Raw genomic sequence first — 20,176 nt, 5'->3', positions numbered from 1 at the left:
AAGGTAATAAACTTGCCAGCTGGAGAGAGTCAATGAGAGAAGGTGCTTCTTTCTTACTCTAAGGCATATTTCATGGAGTTACTAAATTTTTTCCTGTAGATGTGCGATCCCAGTTCCTTGTACTTGAACTTTTGTAAGCTCGCTCACAGTCGGTGGGCTGCTATCAAGTTTCTTGTCCCCGTCCAACCTCCTTCTCTAGTTTCAGCTCTTCCCCGTCTAGTCTAACCCATCCCCCATGTTCTGTCTCTGAGAGATTTTATCTCCCTCTCTGAATGTCCAGAGCATCCTGACCTTCACAACTATTTCCCAGCCTGGAAAATCCTTCACCTCCTTTATTTATCTTTCTTGACCCAGCTCAGATGCTCCCGCCTGTGTGAATTACTTTGTCTTCTTTAGGCAGATTGAGTCACCTCCAGACTGTACTCCCTCCACACTCAGGCTGTACAACAAATGTCGTATCAGCTGTGCCATGCTCTATTTTTTATTTTATTTTTTAAATTGTTTTGGTATCAGGGATCAAACTCATATCGTCACACTTGCCAGGCAGGTGCTGTGCTGCTGGGCTAAATCCCTGGCCCCTGTGCCATGCCTTAATTCACAGGTCCATGTCTATTTCTCCTCCATGAGTCTCTGAGGAAAGAAATTCTGTTTATTTTTACCAACTAAATTTGTTTGTGGCCATGAATGATAACTCAAGAGGGCTGTTAATTAAAAATGTGAAGGTTGGATTCTCATTTGACACTTTGATCAAGTCTTTAATTCTAGGAATGTAATTATAATCTTAGAGAAAAGAATCAAAACATTACTCAGTACTTCATATATATATGCAAATATTGTATGTCAATCAAAACATAAACTTAACTGAAAAAGAGATAGAGGGAAAGAATATACTATTATAAAGAGGATATTACACTTGAAAACCCACATGATTTATAGCTTTTATAGGTGAATGATGAGGGGGGTGGGGATCCTGGCTCTTTGATAGGTGACCTAAGTGAAAGATGATTCTGAATGGATCATAAAAAGAAGTTTCCACATAAGATGCCTCAGTAGGCAGCAAATTGGTTGAAGTGCAGCTCCAAGAGGAAAATCACCATGGTAGACTTAGCAGTGGTTGCTACCTAGAGTACATTCCTGCAAAAATCCATCTCGTGAATATACTTGCTTCCTATAAGTAGACCATGGTATCCAAGAGAGTGAGCTCTGCAGCCAGGTGCCTTGGTTTCAATCCTAAATCAACCACTTTCTAGCTATGTGGCCAGAGCAGATCACATTACACCTCTTCACTCAATTTTCTCATTTGCAAAACGGGAATAACAACAACAAAAAAATGAAAATAGTATTATTCATCTCATATATTGCCTGTGACGACTGAGCGTGTTAAACTGTGTTGGGATAGTACCTATCAAACAGTAAATATCCAGTCTATGTTATCACGTTATTACTTTACTTGGTGATGCCCAGGTCTTTCTCATTGCATTTATTTGTAGATAGGCTGGAACTTCAATCTCACAGACTGAAATTAGAGAAGACAGTGACTAAGTAAATGACTTGCCTTGTCACCAGGGAAGGTGGCTGAATGGGTGGGTGTATGTGGGACAAGTCACAGTGACAGCAGACAGAAAGAAGCACCACAGACAGTGTCACATTGCCTTAAAAGTGGAAGGCAAAACCAGCTATCCATTGTCCCCCTTTAGCGAGTAAGTGCCGTACGTACTTTTCCAAGGTGTAATGTATGCCTGTTTTATACTGATATTTATGGTGTGGGCTATCATTTCCTAAGAGAAATAAGCAATAAAAATGATAAAGCCACATTTCATAAATTTAACAATTTTATATAGGCTTTATATCCTTGGGGCACTGTAAGTACACTGTTTTCCTTAAAAGGTAGGTAGTCCTCCGCTCCATACCTATAAAAACATAAATTTACAGGAATTTTTATTTTTAAACTCTCTTCACTAAATCACCCAAGGTAGGTGTGATTCCTTGTACACTGAGGACTGAAACAGGATGTTCATTCCAGTTTTAGAGAGTTTTATTTGTTCCATTAGTTTCTTCCCATGTTAGACCCTTTCAGACGCGCAAGGGGTCTCAGTCCCCCGGTTAGGCTACTGTGGTTATTATACCTTCCTTCCAAACGTGAGACAACCCAGAAAAGATCCCTTTAGGAATGGCTCCAGTTTTTGTTTATTTGGCTTGCTTGTTTTCAGAGAGTCTGATTTGAATTCATATCTGGAAAAATCCCCTTAGGAAATGGCTCCGGTGTTTGTTTGTTTGTCTGTCTGTCTGTTTGTTTGTTTGTTTTCAGAGAGGCTGACTTGAATTTATATGTTTTGTTCCTGTATGCAAGTCTCAGATAAATGAGTGGAAATCAGTTTAGTGTAGCGGTCACATCCTCCTTAGGATCTGGTCTCATTAGAAGGCAGACCCCTGCATGAGGCATGCATTCCATCAGCATGTTTGAGTCTTGTGGCAGTCATACAAGGCAGCAGACACGTGTGACAGAAAGAGATAGGATGCTTTAAAGCGCTGTGCAGATGATCTCATAGCACGAGGAAGGATGCGATGACCACCTGCTTTTCCTTGGAGACTGCTGGCCTGCACCTGTGAAGATCGAATGGCATGCCCTGGGCATGGCCACTGCCATCATGGGTGTTAAATCCTGTGCCCTCTGTCTTGTTTTTCTAACTGGCAAGAATATGCTGACCAGGCACCAGGATGTGTTTATTACATCCTCTTTAGGCTCACTTTTCAAGTAAAGAAGGGACACACATCTTGCCCTGGTCACATTTCTGTGACATCCTGCAGGAGTACAAAAACACTTTCAGGAGGAAAAGGAAAAGAATGACAAAGGTACCTGAGAACCACATTGGCGGCCTCATCCTGACTGTTGAAAAACATCCTGCTACATGGGAGCTGGATGAATGATTTACACCTTTAACTTGCAAATCAAGACTAAAGAATCTGGGTACCAAGAGAAAAACCTATGAGTTTGGGACCACGAATTCCCAAGGATGGTGAATTTAGTTACTTCTTCGGTAGGCTCAAGGACTTGGGGGATCTATTTTCTAAGCCTTGGTTGGTTCCAACTGACTTTTAATACTACAATAAGCTCATGAATTGGGAAAAAGTTTTTCTAAAATGAACTCTATTATTTTATATTGTAAAAAGATTCCATATTAACTAACAGTAAGTGTTTAACAAAGTGCTAAACCAAAACAACGTGTAGTGTATATAAAATACACTTTCATACAAGAGTTCTGACATTCCTTATCTGCCCTACTTTGATGATACTGGGCTAAGCTGCTGGTTATTTCTGAATGCTGAATGATAGATACACAGAAAGGAGAAAGACATGGTCCCTGCCCTAGAGGAGCTCACAGGGATGTACAAATAGACAACTGGAATTTAATTTGATACTTGCTATTGCTCAATTTTGAACCAGATCCAAGATAGACAAAACTAACCCTGCAGGAGGGAGTTAGGGAGAACGTTATGAATTTAGCTTGCAGGGTGATACGATCATATGGGGAAGAGGAGGACAGTAACCACAGGGAAGCACATCATGCACAATGTAAATCAGCTGGTAAAAGGCCTGTAACCCTGAAGAATTTCAAGTACCTGGAGCAGAGGATGACTAATAGAAGGGGAGGAGGTTGGACAGTGGACGGGGCCAAATTATGGAAACTCCTCTTTCATTAGCAGACAGGGCCTGTTTTCTCCTTTGTCTCAACTTTGCCCAAGGAATCTATTTCCCTCCTTGTAGTGCAGACAAATAATCCAATCTTATATACCTCAGAATTCCCAGGAAATTCAAAAGCCAGTGAAAGGACAAACAGTGCCCACAAATAGTTGCAAATGTAGAGCAGTAAGTTATGGTTACAAAAGTTACATGTTGCAACAATTTTCAACCCTATCGTGTAATTATCAGCTGTACTTTGGTCCAACTGACCCAATCCACAGAGGGCGCTTAATTCTCCTGTGAGCCAGCATAGCTTGGCATGTTTGACCAACCAAGTGTGCTCCAACGGGTGTCTGATTGACCAGTTTCCCGCGGGCTGGACCCTCAACACAGGTAGCTTGTACTCCACAGGCCTGAACTTCCTCTTCTCAGAGGGGATACAAATCTTACATTAGTGTCTATGAGGGAGGTAGGCACGTGTCTCCTCCGAGGAAAGCAGAAATCCATCACTTGGTGGCTGCCTTTTGTAGCCGTGAATTAATCTAGTAAGTGCAACTGAGCATCGGCAGCAGGTAGGTTGAGGAGCATGAAGCAGATGCTCACGCAGCCCGCAGACTTAAATGAATTCAGTGAAAACCATCTCTTTCCTCCTGCCAGCATCTGCATTTCCTTGAGGCTTTCCTCAGTGTCACAGACCATTCTGCTAATATACACGACAGTACCTAGGTGAAGCATCGGTTCTGCTTCCCCTTCACCCCTTCAGTCAGTGGTGGGAGTTGGTGTATTAATACTCTACCTCCCTTACCCTTCAAATAAGATGAGCTTTTCCCAGAATTTCCCAAAGTATGTTCTGAGCTGCTTCTTTTCTATTTCCCTCTTCTCCTTCCCAATTGATTTCCTGAAGCATTCAAATAAATGCTTGTCACTTACATTATTTCAGGTTCTGCTTATTGAGTATCTAACCCAAGAAAAAGGCACATCAGCAACCTCCCAGGCCATTGTGATTTGCCCCATTCTGAACCCTGGAGAGTGTACATCTGTAATACAGAGTTTAGCATTGTTTGTCTTCCGGTTGCATTTGCATTTCATTTGCTTAGTGTGTGAATACACACAGTCCTGACTCACCATAAATACTCTAAAGGAAGGAAGCATACCTTACACCCTGGCATGTCTCCAGTTTTACCATCGAAGTAACAGCCTCATAGCAGGTGACCCACAGATACTTGTCAACTGTTATGCAGAGACTGGGACCTGACCGAACCTCAGTGTCTTGTGGTAGTAGACGGCACCTGATGGCATGGCAGGTTGTGTTTGAGGCTGGCCAGGATAACTATGGACATTAAGTTCCAGTCATTAGTTATAGCTGCTAGTTTTCAAGATCTGTCAGTCTGCTTCCTGTATGTTGGCCAAAGTATGGTCTTCAGCACTGGGCATCACCCATGAACTTGAATCAAAGCTACAACTTAGTAAACTCTCAGTGATATATATATATATATATATATATATATATATATATATATATATGAAAGTTAAAGGCACTGATTTCAAGGGCCCAGGGCCCATAGGATTTATCTCCTATAGCGCAACCTTCAGAGTCTGGACATTCCACATGTATACATGCATACCTGATACACATATGTTTACAGATAGTATGCAGCTATGATCCTACAACTTTCTTTGAAAGACCCATTAGTTTCAATGCAAGTAATCAATAACTTTTAACATGACCATCCTTCTCAATGTTAGGATAAATAGGAACCCAGGAAACATCAAATATTTATAATAGAGTTTGAGAACATTTATCACACACTTACTGTGCACAAGTCACATTAGGAAGTGTAGAGTTAAGAAAAATTCTACTCCCATGCTGCTCTGTTGGTTAGAAATGATCATTGCTGATCAAAAATTGTGATGCATTACACTTCCTGTGTAAGATGTTTAGAATTCCTCCTCCATCCCATTCCTATATAAGGATGAAGGGTGTTTCTAAATAACTTTCACAGAATTTCAGAAGGGAAATATACAAGACTTTCCTATTGCTTAGTTTTGATTTTGGTTTTTTAAAAAAGTTACTTGATTTATCATAGTTTAAGCAGGATCTGGGAAGGTTCCCAAGATTCCCTGCAGAATTTGACTCAAAGAGGGTGTCACCATGATACCAAGTAAAAGTGTTAAAAGTCTGGTAGAAGTGATAAAGTGTTTGTGGAGCATGAAGGAGACCCTGGGTTCAATTCCTAGTACTGAAAAAAGGGAAGAAGGAAAGAAAGGAAAACGGAAACGTCACTGCTATGACATCAGAGAGAGAGAGAGAGAGAGAGAGAGAGAGAGAGAGAGAGAGAGAGAAAAGAAAGAAGCCAGGACAAAATTCAGGAACTGAAAAACGGACAGTTTCAGGGAATGGTAGGTAAGCTGCCAGGTTAAAACTTTACATGATGCATTTTACTATTTCATCGTTCCTTCCAAGTAATAAGATAGCACTTAAATTATTCTAACTCATTTAGAGATTTACATGTCAACGTCTATAAATAAGACATCTTGGTTATTTTATTTTAAATAAGTAGGCACAAAAAAGGTACCTTGCATCTAATTATGTAATGAGTAGATAATGTTATATAATGAATAAATTATAGAAGATTCGTTGTATCTGGTGTACAGTTCAACTGAGTTACCTGAAAACCATATGACTTCTTTTTCTATTGAGCAAAAACATATTCTTTTTTTGTGTCCTGCTCAAAGTTTCATATACAACCATCTTTTCTCTCTCTCTCCCTCTTTCTTTTCTTTCTTTCTCTTTCTCTTTCTTTCTTTCTTTTCTTTTCTTTCTTCCTTTCTTTCATGTTCTTTTTCTTTTTGGAACCATCACAAGTATCTTTCTCCAAAGTTTCCATGATTAGGCCAAAAGCCTGTGGTTATTTTTTTTTTCACTCAGCAATTACATATTCTCTAAACAGATATTATGTAATTAAAGACGGGCTGCTGCTTTGAGTTCTTTAGAAATTCACTGCTAAAGTTCCCAATGGTCTTTCAAAAAGTTTGCTTAATTGAAGCAAATAAAATAGTGGAATCATTGTTCAGGATAATCAATGAGAGGTAATTTACATGAGATCACCATGTGTGATGCGAACAGAAATTCTGGCTCAGTTTAATTTATTCTGGATCCGTTGAGCCCACACAAAAGACTTACCTTTAAGAGGCTATGTTCCCAAGCCCCCAGTTTTTAGAGAGTAAATCTGAAATGTAGAACCTCTAAATCTTTTATGAATCCACAAAAACAGCACTGTGCTCAAAGCTGAAGTTAGACAGACTTCTGCAAGCTGTAAGATCTGTCAGCATTTGGGGATCAGTGCAATAAAAAGATCCTGGCAAATAAGTTCCTGGCACCAATAGAGAGACTGAAATTTTTTAAAAATCTAAACATGGCTACATTGAATGGTGTTTTGGGAAAATGCTTCTAAACAAGAAAAATATATTTGATAGCAGACCATATCCAGGCTTTTATGCTTTAAAAAAATATCAAAATGAAGACATAATTTATTTGGTTATATCATTGCTTCAAATGTAGTGGGCATAAAGTTAAACCACTTTTCATATTCTCTGTTTTCTTTTAAAATTCTAAATCAATTTCATTCAAACATCTTTTTAAGGAAGATATAATGAATTCCATACTTAAATAAGCATAAACCATAATTGTTTCATAAATGCAAAAATTACATCTCATTGACTTTTTCTGCAAGGGTGTGGTTACTTTAGTATTCCATGCCAAAGGCGTAGACTTGAATAGACTCCAATTCATCCTCAATTTTTGCCATGTTACAAAGTGTGAGGTTCATACAAAACAAAGGATGCATCTGTGTTTATCAGCTGCTTCTCACCTTTTATTATTGAGATTGGTTTTTAAAATTTGTTTTGCTCAGACATATTCTTTGCTGGCCATGATTTATTACTCTCTCCAGTGCCCCCTCAAACTGTGTTCCTGAAATCATGGAATGGGTCAAAAATCATAAAAGGGGAAAATGTCTCTCTTTTACATTTGACTAAATTATAATTTAGAATATATAAATATGCTTAAATTCTAATTATCTATGAGTAGAAAAATGTATTGACTTACCCCACCATTATATATAAATTGTGGCATGATCAAAAGAGATAAAAGATTGTGACTTTTGGAAAGTTTGAAAAATAAGCTCATAGTTGAAGAGTTACTAACTTAAAAGAGATAGTATTCATTTATTCTTTACTTTGTTCAAAAAAAAAGACACAGGCAGCTGCTTCCTCAAAATTTTGTTAAAAAATTGTCTATTGAGTGGTGGTGGCAGGGGCAGCTGCGGCACAGCAGGGCCAGGGAATGTGAAATTCTTAGTTATTTTGGGTTTTTCTTTTTCTGTTTCTTTCTCTTTTTTTGAACCAGCAATGGAACTCACGACCTCATGCTTGTCAGGCAGGCACTTATGCCACTGAGCTAAATCCCCTGACTAAAATTTTGATGTATTTCTGTTTGTTTGTTTGTTTGTTGGGAATTCCTAATTATTCATGACCACATCAAAACACAAAGTCCCATGCACCCATTGACACAGTCTGGTAAAGAATTTATCCACAGAGTAGTCAGCTTGTTCTAAAGTCAAGGAAACAGTATTTACCTTGTAAATACTATTATTTGACTATACTATACATGATGACATCGTGTAGAATACAATCATGCCACAGTTATCACCAGCATTGACTGGCTCTGCGTAATCAGAGAAACTAACAACAACCTCAACACCAAAATCAGACACAGCACAAGCAGCAGCCACAGGCTGCTGTGGAACAAATTCAGTTTGTACCGATGTTTTTAGACCATAGTGATGCACACTTTGAGGAGAAGGTGAAATAGTTGACTGATAACACAGGCAAGACCCAGGATGAATGTGTGACTGCTTTGCATGACTGCAATGGAGATGTCGACAGAGTGATCAGTGTTCTCCTAGAAGGAAACACAGACACTCATTCTTGGGAGGGGGTCAGGAAGAAGAAAGGAGACAGGATAGAAGATGGTGGCCGGTGGAATCCAATAAAGAAGGCAAAGAAAGTCGAGAATGGGACAAAGATTAGAGTCAACAACGTGGTTGGCCACTGAAACAAAGGAGAGGTGTGCCTGTGGACAAGAGTATATGGGGCTGCATCAAAACCAGCTGTGGTGTGGGGTCAGGAAAGTGGATTGAATGGCATCAAGAGTGGACCTTCACAGAGTGAGGCAGGATAGGACATGGCCAAGGCAGAGGGGGCACTCGTAGGTGGAGAGGAAGGTTTTCTGCTCAAAGAATGGAAGCTTTTAACCCACTGATTATGCAAAGCCAGTCAGCGCTGGTGACAACTGTGGCAATGCTAGTGGCAAACATGGAACAGTACTGGCCACTTTGAGCCAGATGATGAGACAAGTGCCTGGAGGGCTGAATACAGGAGTGGGGGACTGAAGATTGGAACGAAGATCTTTATGACACCACAACCTTCACTGCCTGGAATGTGTCTTCAGTGCCTCTGCCTGTGGACGCCATGACAATCACTGTTGGTCAGAGAACTGACTTTCAGGGAAAGACACCATCTTCAATGGAGAACAATTCATTTAATCTGGATCCACCTTGGGTTCTCTCCTGGTTCAAGCTCTAGTGCTCAGCAACTCAAAGCAGAGTACCATATCCCAACCTGCTTCGGAGAACATGTGTTCCTAGCACAGTATGGTGAGCATGTTAGAGAAGGGATTTGGTGACATCAGGGAGGGTAAAGGTGGCGGTACCATGGGCTCCCAGTTCTTGGAGCAGTTCAGAACTGCTCAGCCACTGGCTCAGTTGGCAGATTGTCTTGGACATTTCCTGTTCTTGGGACATAGGCTCAGCAACACAATCTCCATCACTGGTGCAATATGATTTGAAGAACCCCAAATGGTTCAACAGTACACAGCCCCTTTACAAAGAGCCAGGCTTTTGCGCCATCTTCCATCGTGATGGAGATGTTCCTTCAGGAGAAGCCGCCTAGTTTCTGCCTCCACAGCTGCACCTCCGCCCCTTGTTCATCTCTGCCAACCAAATCCATCTCAGCACCTTAGATGTCTCCTAGGTCTTCAGACAACCAGTCCTCTAGCCCCCAGTTGGCTTAGCAGAAATTACAACAGCAGAATCAAAAAGCCTCCTTGACTTCTAAGATTCCTTCTCAGCCTGTGGACGTGCCTAGCTCAGCAGGTATCTCAGGGCTAACTCTACAGTTTAGGGCATGCAGTTTGGGTCAAAGCTTATCCTTTCTAACTGAGTCCACCTCCACCACAAGTGCCTCTTCAATCCAGGCTTCGAGTAGCCTGCATACCAGCATTACCAGTGCATTTTCCTTCGTGATTTCATCTAACCAGAGTCAAGAGTCTGCTTATCAGAGTGTCCCAATTCAGTCAACAGCCTATACTTCCCAAAACAATGCTCCAGGCCCTCTATATGAACAGATATTCACACAGACTTAGCTGTACCTCAGCTCCATCTCTTCATCACCCTCAAAAGGACCTGACTCAGGCAAAGAATGGCTTTAGTTCTGTGTAGGACACACAGTTACAGACCACACAATGTGTTGAAGGTGCTACAGGCTCTGCAGTGAAAGCTGACTCACCTTCCGCTTCTAGTATCCCCTTTTTCAATGAAATGATATCTGCAGCTTCTTTATTAATAACCAGCAATCAGCACTGGTTCTCCTTGAGTGGCTTACACCACAGAAAGGAGATTCCAAATACCAACACTGCAGCACATTGTCTACACAGCAGAATACCCCCTTTCGTCAGTATCTTCTGGGCACACTTCAGCATTCACTCTCATGCATACAAGTGTGGAGAGTGAAGCAAATCTCCATTTTCCCTCTAGTACTTTCTCTACCATGTCCAGCATGTTCTCTGTACCTCCCATAGTGGTCATCGTCTTTTCCAGTCTCAGTAGTGGCAGTAGTCTGGTCTTTGGCTTAGGTCGCAACTCTCCCATCACATTCTCAACTTAAAGCTCAGTGACTACAACTTCAGGAAAAGTTCCTCCCAACTCCATCCTGGGGTCCTGCCATTGCTTATGCCATATATTATGGCTCTTGGCTGATACATGCCTACCTGCCACAAGTGCATGGTTATGATGACTTGCAAATGCTTCAGACAAGGTGTTCACTGGATTACTATAACATCCCGTTTCCCACACCCGCCACTCCACAGACTTGGAGGAATGACAGCCTGGCCAGCAGCCCTTTTTCTGGTGACCACAGAGTTTGGCCATGGGAATGCCTCCTCGCCAGCTCTGGCCACAACCTCTGCCCAACTCCAACAGTACCAGACAAACTCACAGCACCACATGACTGACATTCTTGAACCCAGCACTGCTTCCCAGCTACAGTAATACCAGCCTGCCATACTAACAGGGACCCTCCCAACACTATGAAGTATAGACTCCCTATACTCCTTGTGGCTCCTACCTCTTCCAAGTAGCATGGCTTGAATGTCAGTGTGAATGCATTGGCCACTCCTTTCCAACAGCTGAGTGGATGTGGGTCTCATGGATATAACATTGGTGTGTCAGTCACCTCCAGTAATGGGCGTGCCAGATATCTTGGGCTCTGTGTACTGCAAAATCCAGCAGTCCTTTGAGAAACAAGGTTTTTGTTCAGTTCTCCTGCTGCCTCCTTCAACTGGCCTTCAGACCTAGGAAGTGGTGGTGGGGCATCAGTCCGGTCACAGCTGCCCCCTTTATGCGCAATTTGACGCCCCCCCACCACCACCATCAGCAGCTGTGCTCCCAGATCCTTCACCATCATCTGGAGCAGGATGGCCAGATGGGCAGTGGACAACACAGTGAGACCAGCTCCATTCCGCAGAAGCCCTAGCCCAACAAGTCTGCCTATTACAGCCACAGCTGGGGGCCAACTGAGGCCCTGCCCCTCTTCTCCCAGCCCCATCTTCTAAGAGGGCTTCTCAGCCTGGCAAGTATGGAAACATCATCAAAAAGAGAATGGGATCTTGGGGGGTTCTGCAGCTCCCCCACCCCAGCAGCTGCTCTGTGCCTCAGCTTCACATCTGTCCCCTGCCCACACTATCCTTGCCTTGCATATACTGTAGGATTTGAATTTCGTTTTTTTCTCCTTCTTCCTCCTCCTGCCCCTTGCATTCAAGGGTATGAAATTTTGCTGTGGGCCCTGCCTTTCCTTTACTTCTCCCTGTTCACCCTGGTGGTGTATGAGTAAGGCTGGAGGGGCTCCCCCAAATATTTATCAGCCCAGCAGTGCTGTCTCCTCTTTTATTGTTCAGAAAATGAAGCAACAACAAAGTGATCATCACAAATATGAAAAACATTGTCAGGTGAATTAGTTGAAGTGGTTTTGTTTTGTTTGTCTTTGTTTTGCTTTTTAGTTTTTGTACTGTGTCCTCAAATTTAATGGATTAATGTGTCTTATATATATGAAAAGAAAACCTCCAAAAAATTATCTTTTTGCTTTTGAAGTGATAAACTAATATTTAATATTTACTTTCTTTGCAATACTTTTATGTTAAGATTTTCAAGAGTAAATGAGCATATCTTGTTCGGGTAACATAATTTTTAAAGAATGATTAAATATACAGTTATCAGGCTGGGGATTTAGCTTACCGCCTAAGTGCCTGCCTCACAAGCGCAAGGTCATGAGTTTGATCCCCACTACCAAAAAATAAATAAATAAATATATAGTTATCTTGAAATTTATAGGTTAGTAGGCAACTTGACCCTTACTTTAGTAACAGCAACTTTTTGCAGTGTTAAACATTCCATAATATAATATTTTTACTTTAGAAATAGAAAAAGATTGAAAAGACTAAGTAATAGTTCTCAAAAGGAAAAATATCAAAATATCCATAGTTAATGAACCAAAATTGAGTTCAGCTCACTAAGAAATTAAAATATAGTGCTGTGCTTTGAATATGTAACATTTTTAAAAAGGTAAATTGGCTTTTTTGGTGCCAATGTTGAGTATATCTCACTTCCAGAAAAACTTTTTCTCAGATTACCAAAGCACTGACCCACAGTTGTTTTTACTGAGTAGGTTTGGGATTTTCTAGGACTCCAGTCATTATCGATTCATGAATTAAATTAATGTGCAAAATTAGGGAGCAGCAACACTTCTGAGATAGCTTGTTCCAGTTTTTCCAATAATTCAAGTATTGTGGATTCACACTTAGGGTTTTGACACTTAGTGACAGCTCACACTTGTTTACCATTGCCATATGCCAGGCATTGTTCAGAATTCTTTGTGTTTTAACTCACACCCACTCTGTGAGGTAGGTACTGTTTTGTTTTTTTTTAATTTTATTTAAGGAGAAAAAGAAAAAAAAAGCAGGAAAAGGGTACAAGTTATACAGAATTTCAGAAAAAAAATAAACAGTAGGAAATCACTAGTTAATGGATTACATATTGTCATCTCAGAAATATTTGCTCAAGTTACAAAATTAAAGCATATAAAGTGGACATTCAAACAGTGAGACTGCAAACAGTTCTGTTCAGTGACCCAATAAAACTCAGTAATATCATTGTCTATCTTATACATTTAAATATACATGCAGTTATATCGTTTAGAGCACTTTCTTTTCCTCTCTTTTGTACAATGACTATTACATATTTTGGGTTTTATTACTCCCACAGTTCTTATTACTTTTTTTGGAAGAGAGTAAAACCAAATGTGACATAACAGAACAGAGTCAGTCAAATCAAAAGGGTGGATATAATAGATAATGTAAAAACATAATGCAAGGTGACCAACAAGGGTTACCACAATGCCTCCCGCTATCTCAAATAGAATTGCCTATATCATCAGTTATAATAAAATTGAACAAAACAGTAAAGAATGAAACCAACAAAACCAAAACATTGGAGACATTACATGTCTTCAAAAGTAGATAATAGTCAACCAGAATGGGTGTCATAATGAATCCCACTACCTTCACAGCTGTTGCCTAAACTTTTGAACCTGGTACTATCAAGCAAAACAGAATAGAGGAACATCAGTCAAAACAAGATGGTGAGAGCAATGCAGGGCTTCAAATCAAGTTAATAGAAAATCAAAGTGGGTTACTATAACATATCCAGCTATTTTTTAATTTATTTTCCCTTAATTAAAAGGATAAAAATAAAAAAGTAAATAATAAAATGGAGATGGAGATAAAAGAGGGCATAACAACAAAACAGCGCAGATCAAAACATAACCATTTAAGCAAAATAGTGTTTCAGCAAAAGATAATCCTGACATAAAAGTAGTTACCATATTGTCTCTTTCCTTGAAATCTTTGAGTATAACTTCGTATACTGTAGCATCAAATATATCAAAACAATGTAAAACCATTCAAGAGAATGACAGTATTACAGGGTATTTAGAATCAACTAACAGAAAATGAACAATGGTTTCTGTATAATCTCCTTGTCTATAAAAGTTTTTGTTTATTCTATCACATATAATAAAATCCAATAAGATACAACATGTTAAGACCTATGGAGACAGAATAACAAAAGCTTGATGGGACTTCAAAACAAGATGATACTAAATCAGCATTACCTATTATGACGTCGTTTTCTCCAAAGTAGCTGTTCCTATCATCCAATCTTCTCTGCCTCATTTCTCTTGAGCTCTTTTTCTGTCATTAGTTGTCAGTTTGTCTTCTTCATTTTGTTTTCTGCTCCATTCATTGTGGCCTCTCTGCCACTATTTCTGGATTCTTCGTATTTTTTCTTTTTTAGAATATCCTGCAGTATTCTCTGTAGAGTTGAATTGGTGGTTGCATAATCCCCTAGTTCCTCTTTATCCTGGAAGCACCTTGTTTTTCCATCAATTTCTAGGGATATTTGTGCAGGATATATCAATCTTGGCTGGAGGTTATTATCTTTCAAAGCTTGAATTATTTCCCCCCACGCTCTTCGTAATTTGATGGTTTGTGCCGAGAAGTCTGCTGTAATTCTGATGGGCGTTCCCTTGTAAGTGATCTGTTTCTTGTCTCTGACGGCTTTTAATATTCTGTTCTTATATTGGATTTCTGGTATTTTGATTATTATATGCCTGGGTGTATCTCTGTTTGGGTTGTAGGTGGCCAGGGTCCTGTATGCTTCATACATCTGAGTATCTTTACCTTTTGCTAAATTAGGAAAATTCTCCTGGATTATTTCTGTGAGTAGCTTTTGTAGTTCATTTGTTTGTGTCCCTACCTCTTCTTTTATGTTCTTAATTCTTAAGTTATAGATCCTCTTATCATCTTCTAGTCTTTGTATTATTGCTGTTTGTTTCTTTGTTATTTTTAAGAAGTTTTTCATTTCATGCTCCTGTATTACAAATACGCTCTCCTTAGTTTCTTTCAAGCTGTTATGTCAGTTTTCGATAGAGTTTTTAGCTTCCTGGTAATCTCTTTGAACCTGCTTCATGTATTCTATGTTTTCTCTATTTTTTCCATCAAACAATTCTGCCCTTTTTTTCTGTTCTTCCAATCTACCATCTATTTTTTCTTGGGTAGTGCTTAGCATTTCTCTAACTATTCTGCTTATGTCTTGCTTCAGATCATTAATAACTTCATTCCTGAACTCGTCTATGAGACTCTGGAGATAGCGCTTTATGTCTATTGGTGCCGTGTCTACTATTGCCTGTTTCTCAGGATTGGGGGCCAAAGAGCCTTTCTTGTTTCTCCCTCTTCCCATATTCTTTGTTCCTTATATATGCAAACGTATATAGGAGGCCCAGCTTCCTTCCCTGTCGGCCACAGTCTGATTGAATTGCGGCGGCTAGGTGTTCCCGCCCACCGCAGCGCACCAGGGAGTTACGGACCAGGCAGCCTATATGCGGCCTGCCCCTCCAGGTCAACCTACCAAAGGCTTCACCACTAGGGTGCACCTCCAGGCGCTGGGACCTGGGTTGTGCTAGCCTACTGGGTCTCAGCCAGCAGCGTCACATAGGCTAGGCACTGCTCACCAATCCTGCTTGAGAGGGGGATATGTGACTGAAGTCACTACAGTGCCCTGTTCTGGCAAGTCTGTCCGGTCCTAGAATGTCCTCTGTTGGAGCCTCCTAGACGGTGGAAAAGTCCCAGTTTCCCTCACTCACCGCAGGTTGATGCACGGCTCCCCACCTGTTCCGCTCTCAACTCCATTCACCGATTCCTGTTCTCAGAGCTTTCGCGTGTCTCCCTCCCTGCTGAGCCAATTCAGACGCAGCAGCAGCAGCAGGAAACCCAAATCGCGGCTTCCAATGGTGCAGGCTCCAGCCTCCATGCTGAGGCTTTATCTGTTCCTGTTATAGCACCAGGACTGCATTCCCAGTTGGTTTCTCTCAGCCCAGTTTGTTTTTAGGTCAGCAGGGTATATCTCCTCTTGCTTAGGATTCCTCACTCCGCACCATTCCTGGATTCTAAGCTGGGTCTCTCAGAGAGCCTTGGTAGCTGCTGCTATGTGTCCGCCATGTTCTCCTGGAAGTCTGTTCATATCAGTAGGTACTGTTATTAGCACTATTTTGTAAATTGAGCCATGGAGAAATAACACATCCAACATTCAAAGCCAAGGATCTTCTAAACCCCCTTTAAGCCAGCATACTACAACTGTGAAGACTTCACATTAGTACTACCATCATGCCATTCTCTGGTGGTATAGTTTTCCATGTTAATAGTTACTCAAAATGGAGCATTCACATATATTGACAATTTGAACAGTCAGCATCCTCTTCCTTGTCATTCCTTAATTGCCAGTTCTACTTTGCATGCTGTAAGGAAAGCCTCTCCACACCCAAACATCTAGTCGCATCTGTTTTTCAAGGGAAGATATTAGGTAATAGATCCATTTAGGCTCTTGGTAGGAGACATTTAATAGAGTACTGTGATTCTGTAGCATGGATTGATTCAGACAGGGCCGTGCATGCTTAGGATGGATGCAGAAGCAGTATAAGGTTCAGACAGCTCAGCTGATCCCAGGAGAAAAGTAGTGCTAGCTAGACTTTGGTGGCTTGGTCTCAATTATGGCTGTAGGCTTTGTGAAGAAAGTGATTCTAAACCCAAAGGTCAGTGTGAATATTTGAAATGTTATTTTAAAGTTAATATCTAAACTCTGAGCAAATAATAGGTTAGGAAGAACAAAAAGCCTTCCAGCATAATAGGACAATTACTTATAGCTCTGGAAGGTAGAAATTTACCTCTTTCAGAATGACTCCCACTGGTTTAACATGGCATTCAAAACCTAATATTGGCCTGGCATGGTGATGCATGCTTATAGCCCTGGAACCCTGGGAAACTGAGGCAAGAAGATCACAAATTCCTGCTCAGCCTGAGCTACTTAGTAACCCAGCAAGAGCCTGTCTTAACATTTAAATTTTTTAAAAAATGACTAAGAGGATTATATCAAATTAAAAAACTTCTATATAGCAAAGAAAATAATGAACAGAGTGAAGAAACTGCTACAGAATGGGTAATAATTCTGTCAGTAACTGCTGGGCATAGGATATATAAGAGTATTTATATACCCTTATATGAGATGTTTATACATCTCAAAAAAATCAGGTCCCCTCAAAAAGTAAGAAATTGAAAAGAATAAACACCTCAAAAGAAACACAAAGGGTCAATAAGTACAAGAAAAATTGTTCATCATCTTTGGCCCCTAGAAAAATGCAAATCTAAACACTAAGGTTTCAGCTTACTCCAGTAGGAATAGCTATCATCAGTGACTCAAAAATAGCAAATATTGGTGAGGTTGTGGTGTGGGGGAGGAAACCGCCTACATTTTTTGTGGGAATATAGCCTGATACAACCACTGTGGGAATCAGAACAATTTCTCAACCAACTACAAATGGAAATTCCACTTGACCCATCTATATCTTTTCTGATCAAGAGTTGAAGACATTATATTACAGTGATACATGCATACCCGTGTTTATAGCAGCACAACTCACAGTAATAACTAAATCTTGGGAGTGGTCTATCTGCCCATCAACAGATGAATGAATAAATAAAATATAGTATATACATATTGACTCATAAAAATACCTGAGTGATTTGTAGAAAAATGGGTGGATCTTGATATCATAATGCTGAATGGCATAAATCAGACACACAAGACTAAATATTGCAGAAGGCTAAAATTGTTTTCTCACATGAGAAATCCAGAAATAAAAATAAAGGCACAATAAAAATAATATAGGAAGAAACAGGAAGGTTGACTTTGTAGAGATGGGAAGGAGATGTGGGGAAGCAGAGAGACTGAGAGTTGTCAGGGGAATAAGAATGATCAAGATGTGATACGTTATGGACTAATTCACCAAGATGACTATAATTGTCATGCACCACAAACTTTGGTAATAATAATAAAAAAAAAAAAAGTAAAGGGAACTAGCCATGTAGCTCAGTGTGGAGGTCCTGGCCCAATCCCTAGAACTACAAAAGAATAATTCAATAAAACCTAAAATTGGTATCACTGCAAAGGAGGTATCTGAAGGAAGGGAAAGAGGACTGGGAATTCACAGATGCCTTCGACAACATTGATAATCTGTTCCGTGATTCACACACACACTCTTTTGTATGTATGGCATATATTCTCTAATGTAAAAAATCATTAAAACACTCAGACTTTACCAACTAACTTGTTTTTTGAATCATTCATATTTCTATTATCAGATCAAAGTGTTTATAATTCAAATTATTGCTATCATTTTAAAATCATCTATTCTGTATAGATGACTTATAGATCCTTTATCAATATTTTTCCTTATTCCTTGAAACCACATCATGAAGTATTTGTGTCAGCTAACTACAGCTAACTTCAATAATGAGGATATTTATTATGTTATTCAACAAGCGGCCTGGGAGGCATGGTGGGCCCAAGGTTTGCTCAGAGTTTACACAGGTGAGGAAAGATCTTTGGTGACAAATTCTTTTCATCCTCTCTCTGCCTCCTCAGTATATGTGACATGCTCTGTGACTACGCTTCCTCATGCTTGTACAATGGTTGCTCGAGCCCCAAGCAGTGAGTGTAGATACAATAAGGTCTTCTTAAACAAGGAATGTGCCCTTAGATCAATTTTTATTTATAGAGAACAAAAGTTCTAGCACTTTTCAATCCTAGAAAACTTCACTTCAGATTCATTTGTCCACAATTAAGTCCTATGTCCACATCCTATTCATAAAAAGCCTGAAGAACTGAATAGCTATCAAACTCACTTTATGGGGATGAGGGGTCCCACCAGTAAGAAAAAAGGTGATGGGGTGGGTACCACCATGAAAATGCAGTCAAAAATCCCCGCTGCTGATCTGCTACCTCTTACTTACAAGTGAGGAAACTGGGGCTTAAACTAGTTTATACAACTCATAGAAAATGAAATTTATACAACTCATAGAAAATGGAGGTAGAAATCAAACCAAGTTTATCTTGCTATAAAACATGCCAAAACGTAAAAATAAAATATTTTTTTCTTCCTTCCTTCCTTCCTTCCTTCCTTCCTGTCTTCCTTCCTTTCTTTTTCAAAGCCATTAGTTTTTACTATCCTCAGAGTCCTAGAGCTGTGTGCAGAAATACTAAGGGTATTGGCCGTGACTTTCCTCCACATGGTATCGTGTGTGCCAGGTGGTACAAGTATTCAAGGCACTATAGGTTCAAAGATGAATACGACCTGGTCCCACATTTGAAAGGCAACTGAGTACAGAGAGTCAATTTGACATATAAATTCAAGCAGTGATACCAAGGCTCCCCTGAAGAGATGGCCACAGGTCTGAGGAGGACCAATGTAGCAGCACCCAACAGACCAGAGGGGACAGGAAGGATTACACAGAAAAGATGACATTTGAATTAACTTAAATATGTATACAGAATTTCTGTTAAGAGTTCTCCAGAACAATGGGACCAATACAATATGTATATATAGACACTGAAGAGAAGATTTAGTATCAGAATTAGACACACACAATTCTGGAAGCTAAGAAGTGCTATGACATGCTGGGTAAAAGTTTCAGAAACAAGCAAGGCAGTGGTGTGAGTGAGTCCAAATATCATCCAAAGATCTAAGCAGTAGAACCTACAATATCCAGGAGCAGGAGGAGATGGATATCTTTGCTCAAGAAAACAGAGAATTTTCTCTTCTGCATTTTATCCTAGTCAGGCCTTCAACAGATTAGATGACACCAACCCACATTGGGGAAGATGGATCTTTCTCATGCAGTTGCTGATTCTAATGTAAATCTCTTCCAGAAACACCCTCACAGACTTATGAGATATTATTGAATACGTGAAGGTTTAAATTTTTAGAAATTATTATAATAAAAGATGTATGCCTATCAATCTCCATCACAATGCTCCCATTTGCTTCAGACATACATATCTCACCTTTCTTGCCACTTTCTGAAGCAGTTCTGGAGGTCCTCTTTTGTGTTTTACATAGTCTCATCAAAAATACATGTAGCAGGGGCTGGGGATTTTGCTCAGCGGCATAAGCGCCTGCCTTGCAAGCAGGCGGTCGTGAGTTGGATCTCCG

General features: G+C 40.1%; 1 protein-coding gene and 1 pseudogene across 7 annotated transcripts in view; both read left to right on the top strand.

Annotated features, from left to right (window-relative positions):
• The window catches only part of Veph1 (ventricular zone expressed PH domain containing 1), a 236,848-nt gene that overhangs the window by 86,078 nt on the left and 130,594 nt on the right, over positions 1–20,176 (top strand). The gene's annotated exons all lie outside the window — the stretch shown is intronic.
• Positions 8,430–15,421, top strand: LOC134475918 (ubiquitin-associated protein 2-like; annotated as a pseudogene).

This window comes from Cavia porcellus, unplaced genomic scaffold (assembly GCF_034190915.1).
Source record: "Cavia porcellus strain 051 isolate PalLab524CR breed Dunkin Hartley unplaced genomic scaffold, mCavPor4.1 scaffold_5, whole genome shotgun sequence".
Taxonomy (NCBI): Eukaryota; Metazoa; Chordata; class Mammalia; order Rodentia; family Caviidae; genus Cavia; species Cavia porcellus.
Note: the sequence above shows the minus strand (reverse complement) of the source record. Positions and strands in the feature narration are given on the sequence as shown.